This window comes from Oncorhynchus tshawytscha, linkage group LG28 (assembly GCF_018296145.1).
Source record: "Oncorhynchus tshawytscha isolate Ot180627B linkage group LG28, Otsh_v2.0, whole genome shotgun sequence".
NCBI lineage: Eukaryota > Metazoa > Chordata > Actinopteri > Salmoniformes > Salmonidae > Oncorhynchus > Oncorhynchus tshawytscha.
Window position 1 is genome coordinate 28007513 of NC_056456.1, and position 16403 is coordinate 28023915.

General features: G+C 42.5%; 1 protein-coding gene and 1 pseudogene across 1 annotated transcript in view; both read left to right on the plus strand.

The window, feature by feature from the left end:
• LOC112227014 (chloride channel protein 2-like) overlaps positions 1–16403 on the plus strand; it is a 132765-nt gene that overhangs the window by 69110 nt on the left and 47252 nt on the right. The window lies entirely within an intron of this gene.
• On the plus strand, positions 444–1035 carry LOC112227013 (annotated as a pseudogene).

Consider the following 16403-nt stretch of genomic DNA (forward strand, 5'->3'; position numbering starts at 1 on the left):
TGAGGGGTTGACTCAAAGGCACACATACTGGGGTATGGTAGTAGGTGCCAGAACTGCAACGCTGCTGGGTTTTTCACACTCAACAGTTTCCTGTGTGTATCAAGAATGGTCATCCATCCAAACGACATCCAGCCAACTTGACACAATTTGGGAAGCAAATGAACTTTTAACACCTGTTAATTGAAATGCATTCCAAGGTGACTACCTCATGAAGCTGGTTGAGAGAATGCCAAGAGTGTGCAAAACTGCCATCAAGGCAAAGGGTGGCTAATTTTGAAGAATCTCAAATATAAAATATATTTTGATTTGTTTGGTTACTACATGATTCCATATGTTATTTCATAGTTTTGATGTCTTCACTATTATTCTACAATGATAAATCTTTCCAGCTGTAGATAGTTTTACCTAACTTCATAACACAACATATTTGGTCGCCAGGCATAATGTCTTATTACAGAGGTTCTGAATCTAAGTGGGGACAATTTCGAAGGTATCTTGAAAAAGCGGGTGTTCTTGACACTCCCCAATGTCTTGGTGGCCCTATACGAAGAGACAGAGAAACCTAATAATTCTTTCAACTTTCCAAAGCATCACCTTGGTGTTGCTGGTGTGGAGACAGCAGATGCCGAGGCCCTCCGTTTGGGGCTATCTGAGCTACAGCAGAAGTGTGATCTGCTCATGGAGGAAAACAAAGAACTCAGAAAGAGGCTTCTGCAGTATGAACCAACACCTGAGGATGGAGCAGCGGAGTAATGTAGTTGGTTGAATTGTTATATTTTTTTCACTGTTTGGAAAGGGCGCTTAATGTAAAGCCATAATTTCTCTCGTGTGTGTGTGTGTGTGTGTGTGTGTGTGTGTGTGTGTGTGTGTGTGTGTGTGTGTGTGTGTGTGTGTGTGTATATATATATATATCACTTCAATTTTGTTTAAGTAGTAAATGTGGCTTCTGTGTACAGGCACTTCCTTTTACCATTATCTCCAATTTAAGTCAATAAATACTCTTGCAGGGGGGAAAAATGATTCTACAATGTAGAAATAAAGAAAAACCCTTGAATGAGTAGGTGTGTCCAAACTTTTGACTAGTATTGTGTATATATATTTTTTTAATGTAAAAAATAAAGGACTCTCTTAAATATGAACCCAGCCATTCTCCCACCTACACCACAATACCTTACCTCTTAGGAGTAGGATGATGAGTTTGTGCCTCTGTTCTGTATATGTGGGTGTGTGTGTAGGAGTATGTGCCTCTGTTCTACTCCAAAATCCAGAGGGTTTTAGAGCCCAACCTACACACTCCGCAAAAGGCTGAGCGGCTCATCGTGACAGTTAGCTTTAGAGAGCGAGCGTGGGTTAGCTCAAGAGGGAGATCTCGCTAACATGCTAGGCTAATGTGTAATCCAGTGTGACTGACTCATCTCACTCACCACCATCGGCCATCTACTGTATTTTATATAATACAATGAGCATAAACTGAGTATACAAAACATTAAGAACACCTTCCTAATATTGAGTTGCACCAGTGGAGGCTGTTGAGGGGAGGATAGCTCATAACAATGCCTGGAACGGAGCAAATGGAATGGCATCAAACACCTAGAAACTGTGTTTTATGTATTTGCTACCATTCAGCTAATTCCGCTCCAGCCATTACCATGAGCCTGTCCTCAAATAAGGTGCCACCAACCTACTGTGAGTTACACCCCCCCTTTGCCGTCAGAACAGCCTCAGTTCGTCTGGGAATAAACTAGACAAGGTACGATCACGAATATCCTACCAACGGGACATCAAAAACTGTAATATCCCATGTTTCACGGGAATCGTGGCTGAATGACGACATGGATATTCAGCTAGCGGGATACACACTGCACCGGCAAAATAGAACGGCACACTCCGGTAAGACAAGGGGGGGTGGTCTGTGCATTTTTGTAAACAACAGCTTTTGCACGAAATCTAAGGAAGTCTCTAGATTTTGCTCACCTGAAGTGGAGTATATTGGGATAAATTGCAGCCACACTACTTGCCAAGAGAGTTTTCAGCTAAACTTTTCGTGGCTGTTTATTTACCACCACAGACAGATGCTGGCACTAAGACCGCACTCAGTCAGCTGTATAAGGAAATAAGCAAACAGGAAACCACTCACCCAGAGGTGGTGCTCCTAGTGGCCGGAGACTAATGCAGGGAAACTTAAATCAGTTCTACCAAATTTCCATCAACATGTTAAATGTGCAACCAGAGGGAAAACAATTATAGATCACCTGTACTCTACACACACAGAAGCGTACAAAGCTCTCCTTCGCCCTCCATTTGGTAAATCTGACCACTACTCTATCCTCCTAATTCCTGCTTACAAGCTCAAATTAAAGCAGGAAGCACCAGTGACTCTGTCTATAAAAAAGTGGTCAGATGAAGCAGATGCTAAACTACAGGACTGTTTTGCTTTCACAGACTGGAACATGTTCCAGGATTCTTCCGATGGCATTGAGGAGTACACCACATCAGTCACTGGCTTTATCAATAAGTGCATCGAGTACGTCGTCCCCACAGTGACTGTACGTACATACCCCAACCAGAAGCCATGGATTACAGGTAACATTCGCACTGAGCTAAAGGGTAGAGCTGCCGCATTCAAGGTCCGGGACTCTAACCCGGAAGTTTACAAGAAATCCTGCGATGAACCATCAAACAGGCAAAGCGTCGATACAGGGCTAAGATTGAATCCTACTACACCGGCTCCAATGCCGTCTCATGTGTCAGGGCTTGCAAACTATTACAGACTACAAAGGGAAGCACAGCTGCGAGCTGCACTGTGACACGAGCCTACCAGACGAGCTAAATCACTTCTATGCTCACTTTGAGGCAAGCAACACTGAGGAATACATGAGAGCATCAGCTGTTCCGGATGACTGTGTGATCATGCTCTCTGTAGCCGATGTGAGTAAGACCTTTTAACAGGTCAACATACACAAGGCTGCTGGGCCAGACGGATTACTAGGACGTCTGCACCGGGCATGTGCTGACCAACTGGCAGGTGTCTTCACTGACATTTTCAACATGTCCTTGATTGAGTCTGTAATACCAACATGTTTCAAGCAGACCACCATAGTCCCTGTGCCCAAGAACACAAAGGCAACCTGCCTAAATGACTACAGACCCGTAGCACTCACGTCCGTAGCCATGAAGTGCTTTGAAAGGTTGGTAATGGCTCACATCAAGACCATTATCCCAGAAACCCTAGACCCACTCCAATTTGCATACTGCCCAAACAGATCCACAGATGATGCAATCTGTATTGCACTCCACACTGCCTTTCCCAACTGGACAAAAGGAACACTTATGTGAGAATGCTATTCATTGACTACAGCTCAGCGTTCAACACCATAGTACCCTCAAAGCTCATCACTAAGCTAAGGATCCTGGGACTAAACACCTACCTCTGCAACTGGATCCTGGACTTCCTGACGGGCCACCCCCAGATGGTGAGGGTAGGTAGCATCAGCTCTGCCACGCTGATCCTCAACACTGGAGCTCCCCAGGGGTGCGTGCTCAGTCCCCTCCTGTACTCCCTGTTCACACACGACTGCATGGCCAGGCACGACTCCAACACCATCATTAAGTTTGCCGACGACACAAAAGTGGTATGCCTGATCACCGACAATGACAAGACAGCCTATAGGGAGGAGGTCAGAGACCTGGCCGGGTGGTGCCAGAATAACAACCTATCCCTCAACGTAACCAAGACTAAGGAGATGATTGTGGACTACAGGAAAAGGAGGACTGAGCACGCACCCATTCTCATCGACGGGGCTGTTGTGGAGCAGGTTGTTCCTTGTCCACATCAACAACAAACTAGAATGGTCCAAACACACCAAGACAGTCGTGAAGAGGGCACGACAAAGCCTATTCCCCCTCAGGAGACTAAAACGATTTGGCATGGGTCCTGAGATCCTCAAAAGGTTCTACAGCTGCAACATCAAGAGCATGATTGCATCACTGCCTGGTACGGCAATTGCTCGGCCTCTGACCGCAAGGCACTACAGAGGGTAGTGCGTACTGCCCAGTACATCACCAGGGCTAAGCTGCCTTCCATCCAGGACCTCTACACCAGGCAGTGTCAGAGGAAGGCCCTAAAAATTGTCAAAGATCTCAGCCACCCCAGTCATAGACTGTTCTCTCTACTCTCTCTACTACCTCTCTACTAGCGGTACCGGAGTGCCAAGTCCAGGTCAAAAAGGCTTCTCACCAGTTATTACCCCCAAGCCATAAGATTCCTGAACATGTAATCAAATGGCTACCCAGATTATTTGCATTGTGTGACTCCCCCAACCCCTCTTTTTACGCTGCTGCTACTCTCTGTTTACCGTATGTGCATAGTCACTTTAACTATACATTCATGTACATACTACCTCAATTGGGCCGACCAACCAGTGCTCCCGGACATTGGTTAACCGGGCTATCTGCATTGTGTCCCACCCACCACCCGCCAACCCCTCTTTTACGCTACTGCTACTCTCTGTTCATAATATATGCATAGTCACTTTAACCATATCTACATGTACATACTACCTCAAACAGCCTGACTAACCGGTGTCTGTATGTAGCCTCACTACTTTTATAGCCTCGCTACTGTATATAGCCTGTCTTTTTACTGTTGTTTTATTTCTTTACTTACCTATTGTTCACCCAATACCTTTTTTGCACTATTGGTTAGAGCCTGTAAGTAAGGATTTCACTGTAAGGTCACTGTTGTATTTGGCGCACTTGACAAATAAACTTTGATTTGATTTGGAATGGACTTTACAAGATGGCTCATGTTGATATCCCGTTCAAAGGCACTTAAATCTTTGGCACCTTCAGAACGGCACACACAATCCATGTCTCAATTGTCTCAAGGCTTAAAAATCCTTTAACCTGTCTCCTCCCCTACAGCTACATGGATTGAAGTGGATTTAACAAGTGACATCAATAAGGGATCATACTTTTCACCTGGATTCACTTGGTCAGTCCATGTCATGGAAAGAGCAGGTGTTCATAATGTTTTGTACACTCAGCGTAGGTCAACGCTGTCAGTTCAGTGGTGGTGCACTTATAGGAGAGGTCATTGGATCACAGTGATCCCTCACTCATTACACAGGTCAGTAAATGAGTGGTCCTATTGAGGTCATTAGACAGGTCAGTAAATATGAGTGGTCCTATTGAGGTCATTAGACAGGTCAGTAAATATGAGTGGTCCTATTGAGGTCATTAGACAGGTCAGTAAATATGAGTGGTCCTATTGAGGTCATTAGACAGGTCAGTAAATATGAGTGGTAAGGTCATTACACAGGTCAGTAAATGAGTGGTCCTATTGAGGTCATTAGACAGGTCAGTAAAATGAGTGGTCCTATTGAGGTCATTAGACAGGTCAGTAAATATGAGTGGTCCTATTGAGGTCATTAGACAGGTCAGTAAATATGAGTGGTCCTATTGAGGTCATTAGACAGGTCAGTAAATATGAGTGGTCCTATTGAGGTCATTACACAGGTCAGTAAATATGAGTGGTCCTATTGAGGTCATTAGACAGGTCAGTAAATATGAGTGGTCCTATTGAGGTCATTACACAGGTCAGTAAATATGAGTGGTCCTATTGAGGTCATTAGACAGGTCAGTAAATATGAGTGGTCCTATTGAGGTCCTTAGACAGGTCAGTAAATATGAGTGGTCCTATTGAGGTCATTACACAGGTCAGTAAATATGAGTGGTCATATTGAGGTCATTACACAGGTCAGTAAATATGAGTGGTCCTATTGAGGTCATTACACAGGTCAGTAAATATGAGTGGTCATTAGGTTGGTAAATATGAGTGGTCATATTGAGGTCATTACACAGGTCAGTAAATATGAGTGGTCCTATTGAGGTCATTTCACAGGTCAGTAAATATGCGTGGTCATTAGGTTGGTAAATATGAGTGGTCATGTTGAGGTCATTAGACAGGTCAGTAAATATGAGTGGTCATTAGGTTGGTAAATATGAGTGGTCATGTTGAGGTCATTAGACAGGTCAGTAAATATGAGTGGTCATATTGAGGTCATTACACAGGTCAGTAAATATGAGTGGTCCTATTGAGGTCATTACACAGGTCAGTAAATATGAGTGGTCATATTGAGGTCATTACACAGGTCAGTAAATATGAGTGGTCCTATTGAGGTCATTACACAGGTCAGTAAATATGAGTGGTCATTAGGTTGGTAAATATGAGTGGTCATATTGAGGTCATTACACAGGTCAGTAAATATGAGTGGTCCTATTGAGGTCATTTCACAGGTCAGTAAATATGAGTGGTCATTAGGTTGGTAAATATGAGTGGTCATGTTGAGGTCATTAGACAGGTCAGTAAATATGAGTGGTCATATTGAGGTCATTACACAGGTCAGTAAATATGAGTGGTCATATTATTGGAGATTTTGTTTGAGATGTGGCAGTGCCTAGTCATAAAATAGGCTTTTCCCATTTTGTGCACTGCTTGCTAGTGACTGTTCTGCTGAGGGAGATTACACTCATATTTGTTTTGATATCTTTGGCCTAAATGTCATTCTATAATTTACAGTATGTTTGTACGATTCATATTCCCGAAACAGAATAAGCAATTCATTACACAGTGTATCTGGCAGACTGTCTGTTTTTGCTTTTGGGTTGAGAAGAAGACCGAAGACTGTCACACTACTGTGGCTGCGAATATAAGGAGAGCCAAGTTGCCTGGGCAGAGGAGAGCCAAGCACCGGGCAGAGGAGAGCCAAGCACCGGGCAGAGGGCCACCCACCACATGCCAAACTAGTGCGTGTGTGTGTGTGTGTATACAGTATGCAGTATGCCTGTGTGCAGTGTCGATTCTATTTTTCTACTATTTTTTATTCAGACATTGGAACAACACAAAGAAATAATCATAACATTTAAAACTATATAAATATAAAAATATAAACAAAAATAAGACTCATAAATATCAAAAAGAAGTAACAAAGACATGTTTATTTGACACTTGAGCATCAATACATTACCCATCCCCCAATACTGTCAACCAAGACTCAAGACTAAACAAATTCAGCTTGTTGGTGTGCAGACTGGTTTTCTATTATTTTTAACCATCAATCAATCAAATGTATTTATAAAGCTCTTCTTACATCAGCTGATGTCACAAAGTGCTGTACAGAAACCCAGCCTAAAACCCCAAACAAGCTAGCAATGCAGGTGTAGTAGAACGATTTTGCATAAACCAGAAAAAAATGCAACAATATGTATGTGAAACTTTTTACTAATTGCATTAGTACTGTACAAAGTTAGAGGTGCGCTATTTGATAGTTCCCCCACTCCCCCCAACCTCGGGCTTCCAGTGGGGAGACCGGAGGTCAACCTACCCCCGTCCCCCTACCCATCTCATACTTCTGAGTGGGAGACTTTCCCAGGCAGTAGACTGTCTAGCTCACAAACTAGAATCAGGGTGCCCACGGAAGGTCATGTGGTCTGATGAGACAAAAATAGAGCTTTTTGGTCTAAACTCCACTCGCCATGTTTGGAGGAAGTAGAAGGATGAGTACAACCCCAAGAACACCATCCCAACCGTGAAGCATGGAGGTGGAAACATCAGTCTTTGTGGATGCTTTTCTGCAAAGGGGACAGGACGACTGCACCGTATTGAGGGGAGGATGGATGGGGCCATGTATCGCGAGATCTTGGCCAACAACCTCCTTCCCTCAGTATGAGCATTGAAGATGGGTCGTGGCTGGGTCTTCCAGCATGACAACTACCCGAAACACACAGCCAGGGCAACTAAGGAGTGGCTCCGTAAGAAGCATCTCAAGGTCCTGGAGTGGCCTAGCCAGTCTCCAGACCTCAACCCAATAGAAAATCTTTGTAGGGAGCTGAAAGTCCATATTGCCCAGCGACAGCCCCGAAATCTGAAGGATCTGGAGAAGGTCGGTATGGAGGAGTGGGCCAAAATACCTGCTGCAGTGTGTGCAAACCTGGTCAAGAACTACAGGAAACGTATGATCTCTGTAATTGCAAACAAAGGTCTCTGTACCAAATATTAAGTTATGCTTTTCTGATGTATCAAATACTTATATCATGCAATAAAATGCAAATGAATTACTTAAAAATCATACAATGTGATTTTCTGGATTTTTGTTTTAGATTCCGTCTCTCGCAGTTGAAGTGTACCTATGATAAAAATTACAGACCTCTACATGCTTTGTAAGTAGGAAAACCTGCAAAATCGGCAGTGTATCAAATACTTGTTCTCCCACTGTATGTAAATGTGATTTTATTTTTATAAATTTGCAAAAAAATCCCAAAACCCGTTTTTGCTTTGTCATTATGAGGTACTGTGTGTAGATTGATTTAAAAAAAAGTAGAATAAGGCTGTAACGTAACAAAATGCGGAAAAAGTCAAGGGGTCTGAATACTTTCCAAAGGCACTGTCGGCACTACCTCTGCCGTGGACTTTCAGTGCTGTCAGAAAGTATTCACAAAAGTTGTTGTGTTAGTCTGAATTAAAAATGCATAAAATTTAGATTTTTTTTGTCTCTGGCATACACACAATAACCCATAATGTCAAAGTGGAATCATATTTTTTCCAAATTAATTAAATATTAAAAGCTGAAATGTCCTGAGTCTAAGTATTCAACCTCTTTGTTATAGCAAGCCTAAATAAGTTCAGGAGTAAAAATGTGCTTAACAAGTCACGTAAGTTGCATGGACTAACTCTGTATGTGTAGCTAGCTTTTGAGGTGGCGCGACCGGCTAAGACTCTTGAGGGAGGACAGTCACTTGTGTTTGTGAGCACGACGTCCTTTTTACGTGCAATAATAGTGTTTAACAGGATTTTTGAGTGACTACCTCATCTCTGTACTCCACACATACTTATTTTCCACCATAATTTGCAAATCAATTCATAAAAAATCCTACAATGTGATTTTCTGGATTTCTTTTTCTCATTTTGTCTGTCATAGTTGAAGTGTACCTATGATGAAAACTACAGGCCTCTCTCATCTTTTTAAGTGGGAGAACTTGCACAATTGGTGGCTGACTAAATACTTTTTTGCCCCACTGTACCTACAGTGAAGCCGCTCAACAACTACATCATACCAGTCATCCAACAGACTCCCAACCCCCCAAGATCCCCCCACAGTTCCCCAATAGTTGTCCCTCGATCATTCCAGACCCCTCCCACAGTCCCCCTGAAGAAAAATTTAAAATACAATTAATTCCATTCCCAACCCCCAAGAACCCTACAATGGACCAACAACCAAGAGAATGAACTAAAGAGAAAAAAGAAAGACAGAAGAAAACAGCAAACAACAATGCAAAAAAATAAATAATAATAAAACAAAAAATTAAACAAAGAACATCAAGGATAACTAAAATCATAACAGCAATGCCAACTGTATATGTTTGTGTGCATGTCTGGCACTATTACATGTATGTGTGTGTTCTTGTATGCGTTTCTTTGCATGAGTGTGTATATATGCATGTGTACAAACACCTGCACGGCATCAGCCAAACTTTTTATTATGTTTAATTTTTACTTAAAAAAAAAACTTTGACCATCATTCTATCTCTCGCACAGAAACTCCACTCCCACTTGTCTCCAATTCCACATCCCAAAACTCAGCTTCCCTCAGCCCATCCAATCTATCTCTGCTGGCCACCCACTTCGGGTTTCTACGCAACACATATCTTTCAACTATGCTGTGATGTTTAACATGCAGTTTCAATCTATCTAATCGAATAGAATCCACAGATTGCGAGTTAACGATAAATACTTTTACGAAGAGTATTAGTATATTAGTAATTGACTGACCCGGTCTCCAGATCTCCTAACAGTACTATTTCTAGGGTCAATTTTAGATCAATGCTATGCATTTTCAGCCATTCCTGAACCTGAGACCAGAAACAGGCTACCTGAGGGCAATACAAAAATAAATAGTCTATTGATTCTGTATCCTCACAACAAAATCTGCAGAGCTTCGATGATTTTATGCCTCAAATATTCAATATTTTTTTTGTGGCAAGAATTCTAAATAATAACTTTAGCTGAAAAACAAAGGTCTTGAATCTTGTGTTGTTATACTGTATATATCAACTCAGGCACCATGGAATCGGTACATCAAAAATCTCTTCCCAACTATTTTGTAATCTGTATGGCACAGTTGTCAACATCCTGGTCCTCAAATGAAACTGGTATACTTTCCTATTTATGGTATTTTTATTCCTCCGCCAGTTTTGATCCTTTATATTGGGCAGTTCCCTAGCTCCTCCCGCTGCCACCTGCCTCCTCCATTTTTAGGATAATGCTGTAATCATTTGGTTGTACTCTTGGATTGAGCAGACCTTCCCGTACAATTCGGATAACTCAATGAAGGACATAACTCTACCATTACAATTTACAAGATAATTTAATAACAAAATACCATTTTCAAACATCTTTCCCATAAATACAGGTATTTTATCAAACCGCACATTTGAGTTCAGCCATAATATTTGTTCTATCTTTTCAGGGAGATGAAATTGAAATTGTAGCCAGCTCTGCAATGCTTGTTATAGGTAAACTGCAGGGTAATGCAGGGTAATGTAAAAGTTGTATTTTTTAAAGATCCAATATGTAATATTGTACACTTTGGTTTTAGTCCAGAGAGTACAGAAAAGTTATCTAGATCTTTAATGAGACATTGCAGGGATCTAGCTTGTGGACTTAATATAAAACTGGAGTCATCGGCACTCATGGACACCTTTGTTTTTAAGCCTTGGGTTTCTATTCCTCTAATGTTGTTATTGGATCTGATTTTAATAGCTAGCATTGCGATGGCTATAACGAATAGATATGGTGACAGCGGACACCCTTGTTTAACTCCTCTTGATAATTCAAAACTCGGAGAAGAAGCCGTTATTTACTATTTTACACCTGGGGTTGCTATACATTATTTTTACCCATTTTATAATAGAATTACCGAAATTGAAAAAAGTCATTTATAAATAAAATCCAGTCTTACTTTATCAAATCCACTATAAATACCAGGCCTGGCTTATATATATATATATATATATATATTTTTTTTTAACCTTTATTTAACTAGGCAAGTCAGTTAAGAACAAATTCTTATTTTCAATGACGGCCTAGGAACAGTGGGTTAACTGCCTATTCAGGGGCAGAACGACAGATTTGTACCCTGTCAGCTCAGGGGTTTGAACTTGCAACCTACCGGTTACTAGTCCAACGCTCTAACCATTAGGGTATGCTGCCGCCCCAATGTTTCATATGTTTCATGATGTTCTATTATTTCTAGTAGTTGTCGTATATCATCTGTCTGATCAGGATGAACAATACCTGGTAAAACCCTTTTAATTCTGAGTGCTATGCATTTCACTAGTATTTTTCCATCACAACATTGAAGTGTAAGGGGCCTCCAGTTTTTTGGATAGAAGGGATCTTTATATTTGCCATCTGGGTCTTTATATTTGAAATCAGACCTTCCTGCTAAGTACCTGACAGACTACCATTAGTTAAAACTAACAATGGAGCTTTTAGTATATCAAAAAAGGCTTGATATACCTCTACCGGTATGCCATCAAGCCCTGGGGTTTTTCCAGACTGAAACGATTTAACAGCCTCAAAAAGCTATTTCTCTAATCTGGCCTTCGCACTGATCTTTCTGTACATTTGTTAATTTTCCATTTTCCATTTTTTTTGGGGGGGGGGAATAATTCCTTACCGTAATCTTCATTCAGTGGGAGAGGATGAGTGGGGAAAGAAAACATCTGTCTAAAATAATTAGCTTCCTCTTTTAAAAATATAATTCGGAGAACCATAGATGACTCAGTCTTCAGTAACGAGTTTCTGCAAATTATTTTTGTTAGCGTTCCAGTATTGGAGATTCAGGAAGAGTTTTGTGCATTGTTCTCCATATTCCATCCAGTTTGCTTAATTTTTGTAATAGATTACATTAGATTGATAATAGATAAGTTCCTCAAGTTCTTTTTCCTCCTCTTTTGTATCCAATAGGCACCGAAGGGGAGGCAGATTCAAGGTCAGGGCAGGCAGAATGATCAGGCAGTTGGAAAAGTAGTCCAGAATCAGGTAGTGGTCATATCCAGGAAGACTGGCAAAAGAGAATAGAAAAGGAGTACGGGAAAAACCACGCTGGTTGATTTGACTAATCATACAAGACGAACTGGCACAGAGAGACAGGAAACACAGGGATAAATACACTGGGGAACATAAGCGACACCTGGAGGGGGTGGAGACAATCACAGGGACAGGTGAAACAGATCAGAGCGTGACATCCATAATATTTGTGATTTCCTTAAGGGCACGGTGATGATAGTTTGTAGAGTGATTACCTTTACGGTCCATTGAGGTACTTAACACTGTGTTATAGTCTCCTACCATAATGATTTGATAATCATTTGTTGCCTGTAAGTTCAATAAATTGGTATAATCATTTAAGGATGTAGTGTTTCCTGTAAACAGTATATATTATCTTCCCCTTGCTTGTTGTAAACATATATAAACTTGTAGACAAATACATAAAAAAGATAGACAAACAAACATATTAAAATATAAAACAGTTCTGGACAATAGAGGGAGGGAGAGAAGAGAAGAGAGAGTGAGAGAAGAGAGCGAGATCAGGTGTGTGTGTGTGTGTGTATGTATAAGTCCGTATGTGTAAGTGAGCATGTCATTGAGTACGTGTGTGTTCATATCCACTTCATAGTGTTCAGATATTTTTAGTTCCCATACTTTCTTTTTTTCGTAACCTGAAGTTCCTGTAGAATTTTGTACAGCCATGGTGTTATGGAGCTGTCTCAGAATAGCTGTCCATCTATAAAGAGTTTGTCCACAATGAGAAAGGAACACTTACCCTTGTCCCTTTTTGTTGCCTTTGTACTAGATAGAGTCACTTACGACGTTCGTTTACCTCCCTTGGAAATTGGTCATTGAGACTGAATTTGGTCCCTTTAAGCTCCCTTCCCCTGCTTTATCAGCTCCTTTTGTTGGTAGTGTTCAAATTTTGCAATGATCGGTCGGGGACCCTTGGTCTTGTCACTCCGAGCTCCAAGTCTGTGTGCTCGGTGGAAAGCCACCTTGTTTACAGTCTCTATAGGAAGTTTTAATGCAGATTTCATGAAATCTCTGATCGCGCCCTCTGGATTATTGGATGCGTCCTCAGGAATCCCAGAAAAAAATAGATTTTCATGCATGCTACTACTAGTGAAGTCTAGTAGCGACTCCTTCATCACCATGTTTTCCCTGAGTAGACAATCCATGTTGGAATCGTGGATTTTTACCTTGGCTGTTGGTGCCTTGTTTTCTCCTTGGAGTGTAAGAATTTAATTCTGGCTGAACTCCAAACTCCCCCTCAGCCCTGCTACCTCCTCACACAACTTTTCCAGTGTCGCATGGGTTCCAGCCAGAGCACTAGCCTCTACTTCAACGGTAAGTAAATTGTCTGTGTCTGTAGATAAATCTGTTTTTCTTTTTTTGTCGGGTTAAAGATATTTTGTGAAGTAGTCAGATCTTTCCATGATGGTGTATGTTGTTCCCCCATAGCGTAAAGCTGTTGGTACTCGTAGATTCCCTCAGGATCTCCTTAGTATACAGGTTGGCTCTTTACTACAACCAGTTGTTTTACGAAAAGATAACAATGAGTCCCCAATAAATGCTTTAAATTGCACCAACGGCATCATCAAGATGAAATGTATTTCAAATTTTGTTCCAGCAATACGGTGCATTAAAACTAAAAGCAGATTTACCTAGCTCGTTGGAGACCCTAGGAACCTCAAGAATGATCCAATCCTGTGAACAGCAAAGTTAGATAATATGGACGTTTATGAGTAGGGCCTTGTAAACAAAAAGGGATTGGGTTTACATACACTAAGTTGACTGTGCCTATAAACAGCTTGGAAAATTCCAGAAAATTATGTCATGGCTTTAGAAGCTTCTGATAGGCTAATTGTATGGATGTATTTCAAGGCCTACCTTCAAACTCAATGCCTCTTTGCTTGGCATCATGGGAAAATCAAAAGAAATCAGCCAAGACCTCAGAATCAGCCAAGACCTCCACATGTCTGGTTCATCCTTGGGAGCAATTTTCAAACGCCTGAAGGTACCACGTTCATCTGTACATACAGTAGTATGCAAGTATAAACACCATGGGACCACACATTCATCACACCGCTCAGGAAGGAAACGCGTTCTTTCTCCTAGAGATGAACGTCCTGAAAAGTGAAAAGTGCAAATCAAATCAATCCCAGAACAACAGCAAAGGACCTTGTGAAGATGCTGGAGGAAACAGGTACAAAAGTGTCTATATCCACAGTAAAACAAGTCCTATATCGACATAACCTGAAAGGCCGCTCAGCAAGGAAGAAGCCACTGCTCCAAAACCGCCATAAAAAAGCCAGACTACGGTTTGCAACTGCACATAGTGACAAAGATCATACTTTTTGGAGAAATGTCCTCTGGGATGAATCAAAAATAGAACTGTTTGGCCATAATGACCATTATGTTTGGAGGGAAAGAGGGAGGCTTGCAAGCCGAAGAACACCATCCCAACCGTGAAGCACGGGGATGGCAGTATCATGTTGTGGGGGTGCTTTGCTGCAGGCGGGACTGGTGCGCTTCACAGAATAGATGGCATCATGAGGTAGTAAAATTATGTGGATATATTGAAGCAACATCTCAAGACATCAGTAGGAAGTTAAAGCTTGGCCGCAAATGGGTCTTCCAAATGGACAATGACTCCAAGCATACTTGTGCGAGCAAGGAGGCCTGCAAACCTGACTCAGTTACACCAGCTCTGTGAGGAGGAATGGGCCAAACTTCACCCAACTTATTGTGGGAAGCTTGTGGAAGGCTACCTGAAACATTTGACCCAAGTTAAACAATTTAAAGGCAATGCTACCAAATACTAATTGAGTGGATGTAAACTTCTGACCCACTAGGAATGTGATGAAAGAAATAAAAGCTGAAATAAATCATTGTCTCTACTATTATTGACATTTCACATTCTTAAAATAACGTGGTGATCCTAACTGATCTAAGACAGGGAATTTTTACTCGGATTAAATGTCAGGAATTGTGAAAAACTGAGTTTAAATGTATTTGGGTAAGGTTTATGTAAACTTCCGACTTCAACTGTTTAAAGCACTCAAGAAACATTTAAGAAACAAAGTTAGGTCAGCTAAAAGAAGCTTCATTGGACCCAATTTATTCTCCTTTTTATGTGAACTGGAAGTCTGGAATTCCACCGGTTGTCACAACTTCCCCCGAAGTCGGCCCCTCTCCTTGAAGTCGGCCCCTCTCCTTGAAGTCGGCCCCTCCCCTTGAAGTCGGACCCTCCCCTTGAAGTCGGACCCTCCCCTTGAAGTCAGACCCTCCCCTTGAAGTCGGCCCCTCTCCTTGAAGTCGGCCCCTCTCCTTGAAGTCGGCCCCTCCCCTTGAAGTCGGCCCCTCCCCTTGAAGTCGGCCCCTCCCCTTGAAGTCGGCCCCTCCCCTTGAAGTCGGCCCCTCTCCTTGAAGTCGGCCCCTCTCCTTGAAGTCGGCCCCTCCCCTTGAAGTCGGCCCCTCCCCTTGAAGTCGGCCCCTCCCCTTGAAGTCGGCCCCTCTCCTTGAAGTCGGCCCCTCCCCTTGAAGTCGGCCCCTCTCCTTGAAGTCGGCCCCTCTCCTTGAAGTCGGCCCCTCCCCTCGGCCCCTCTCCTTGAAGTCGGCCCCTCCCCTTGAAGTCGGCCCCTCCCCTTGAAGTCGGCCCCTCCCCTTGAAGTCGGCCCCTCTCCTTGAAGTCGGCCCCTCCCCTTGAAGTCGGCCCCCCCTCGGCCCCTTGAAGTCGGCCCCTCCCCTTGAAGTCGGCCCCTCTCCTTGAAGTCGGCCCCTCTCCTTGAAGTCGGCCCCTCCCTTGAAGTCGGCCCCTCCCCTTGAAGTCGGCCCCTCCCCTTGAAGTCGGCCCCTCTCCTTGTTCGGGTGGTGTTCAGCGGTCGACGTCACCGGCTTTCTAGTCACCACCGATCCATGTTTAATTTTTGTTTTGTTTTGTCTGTATTACACCTGGTTTCAATTCCCATATCATGTTCCTTATTTAACCCTCTGGCATACATTTCTGTTCTGTCCGTGATTGTTGGTGTCTTAGTGGTTGTTGTAGGTGTTCGTTTTTATGCATTTTCCTATTTGGAATATTGCTTGAATTTTTGTGAGTAAACTCAGTTGTGTTGCTCAGCGATTTGGTGCCAGAGATGTAGCGGAGTCAGGCGCTACATCTCTGTAGTGCCTGACTCCGCTACATCTCTGGCACCAAATTGCTGACACCGGTTCAGTATCTAGAGCACTTATAGACTGTGTCCCTCAAGACACTGTGTTCTCTTCGATGTTTGATTTTGTCTTC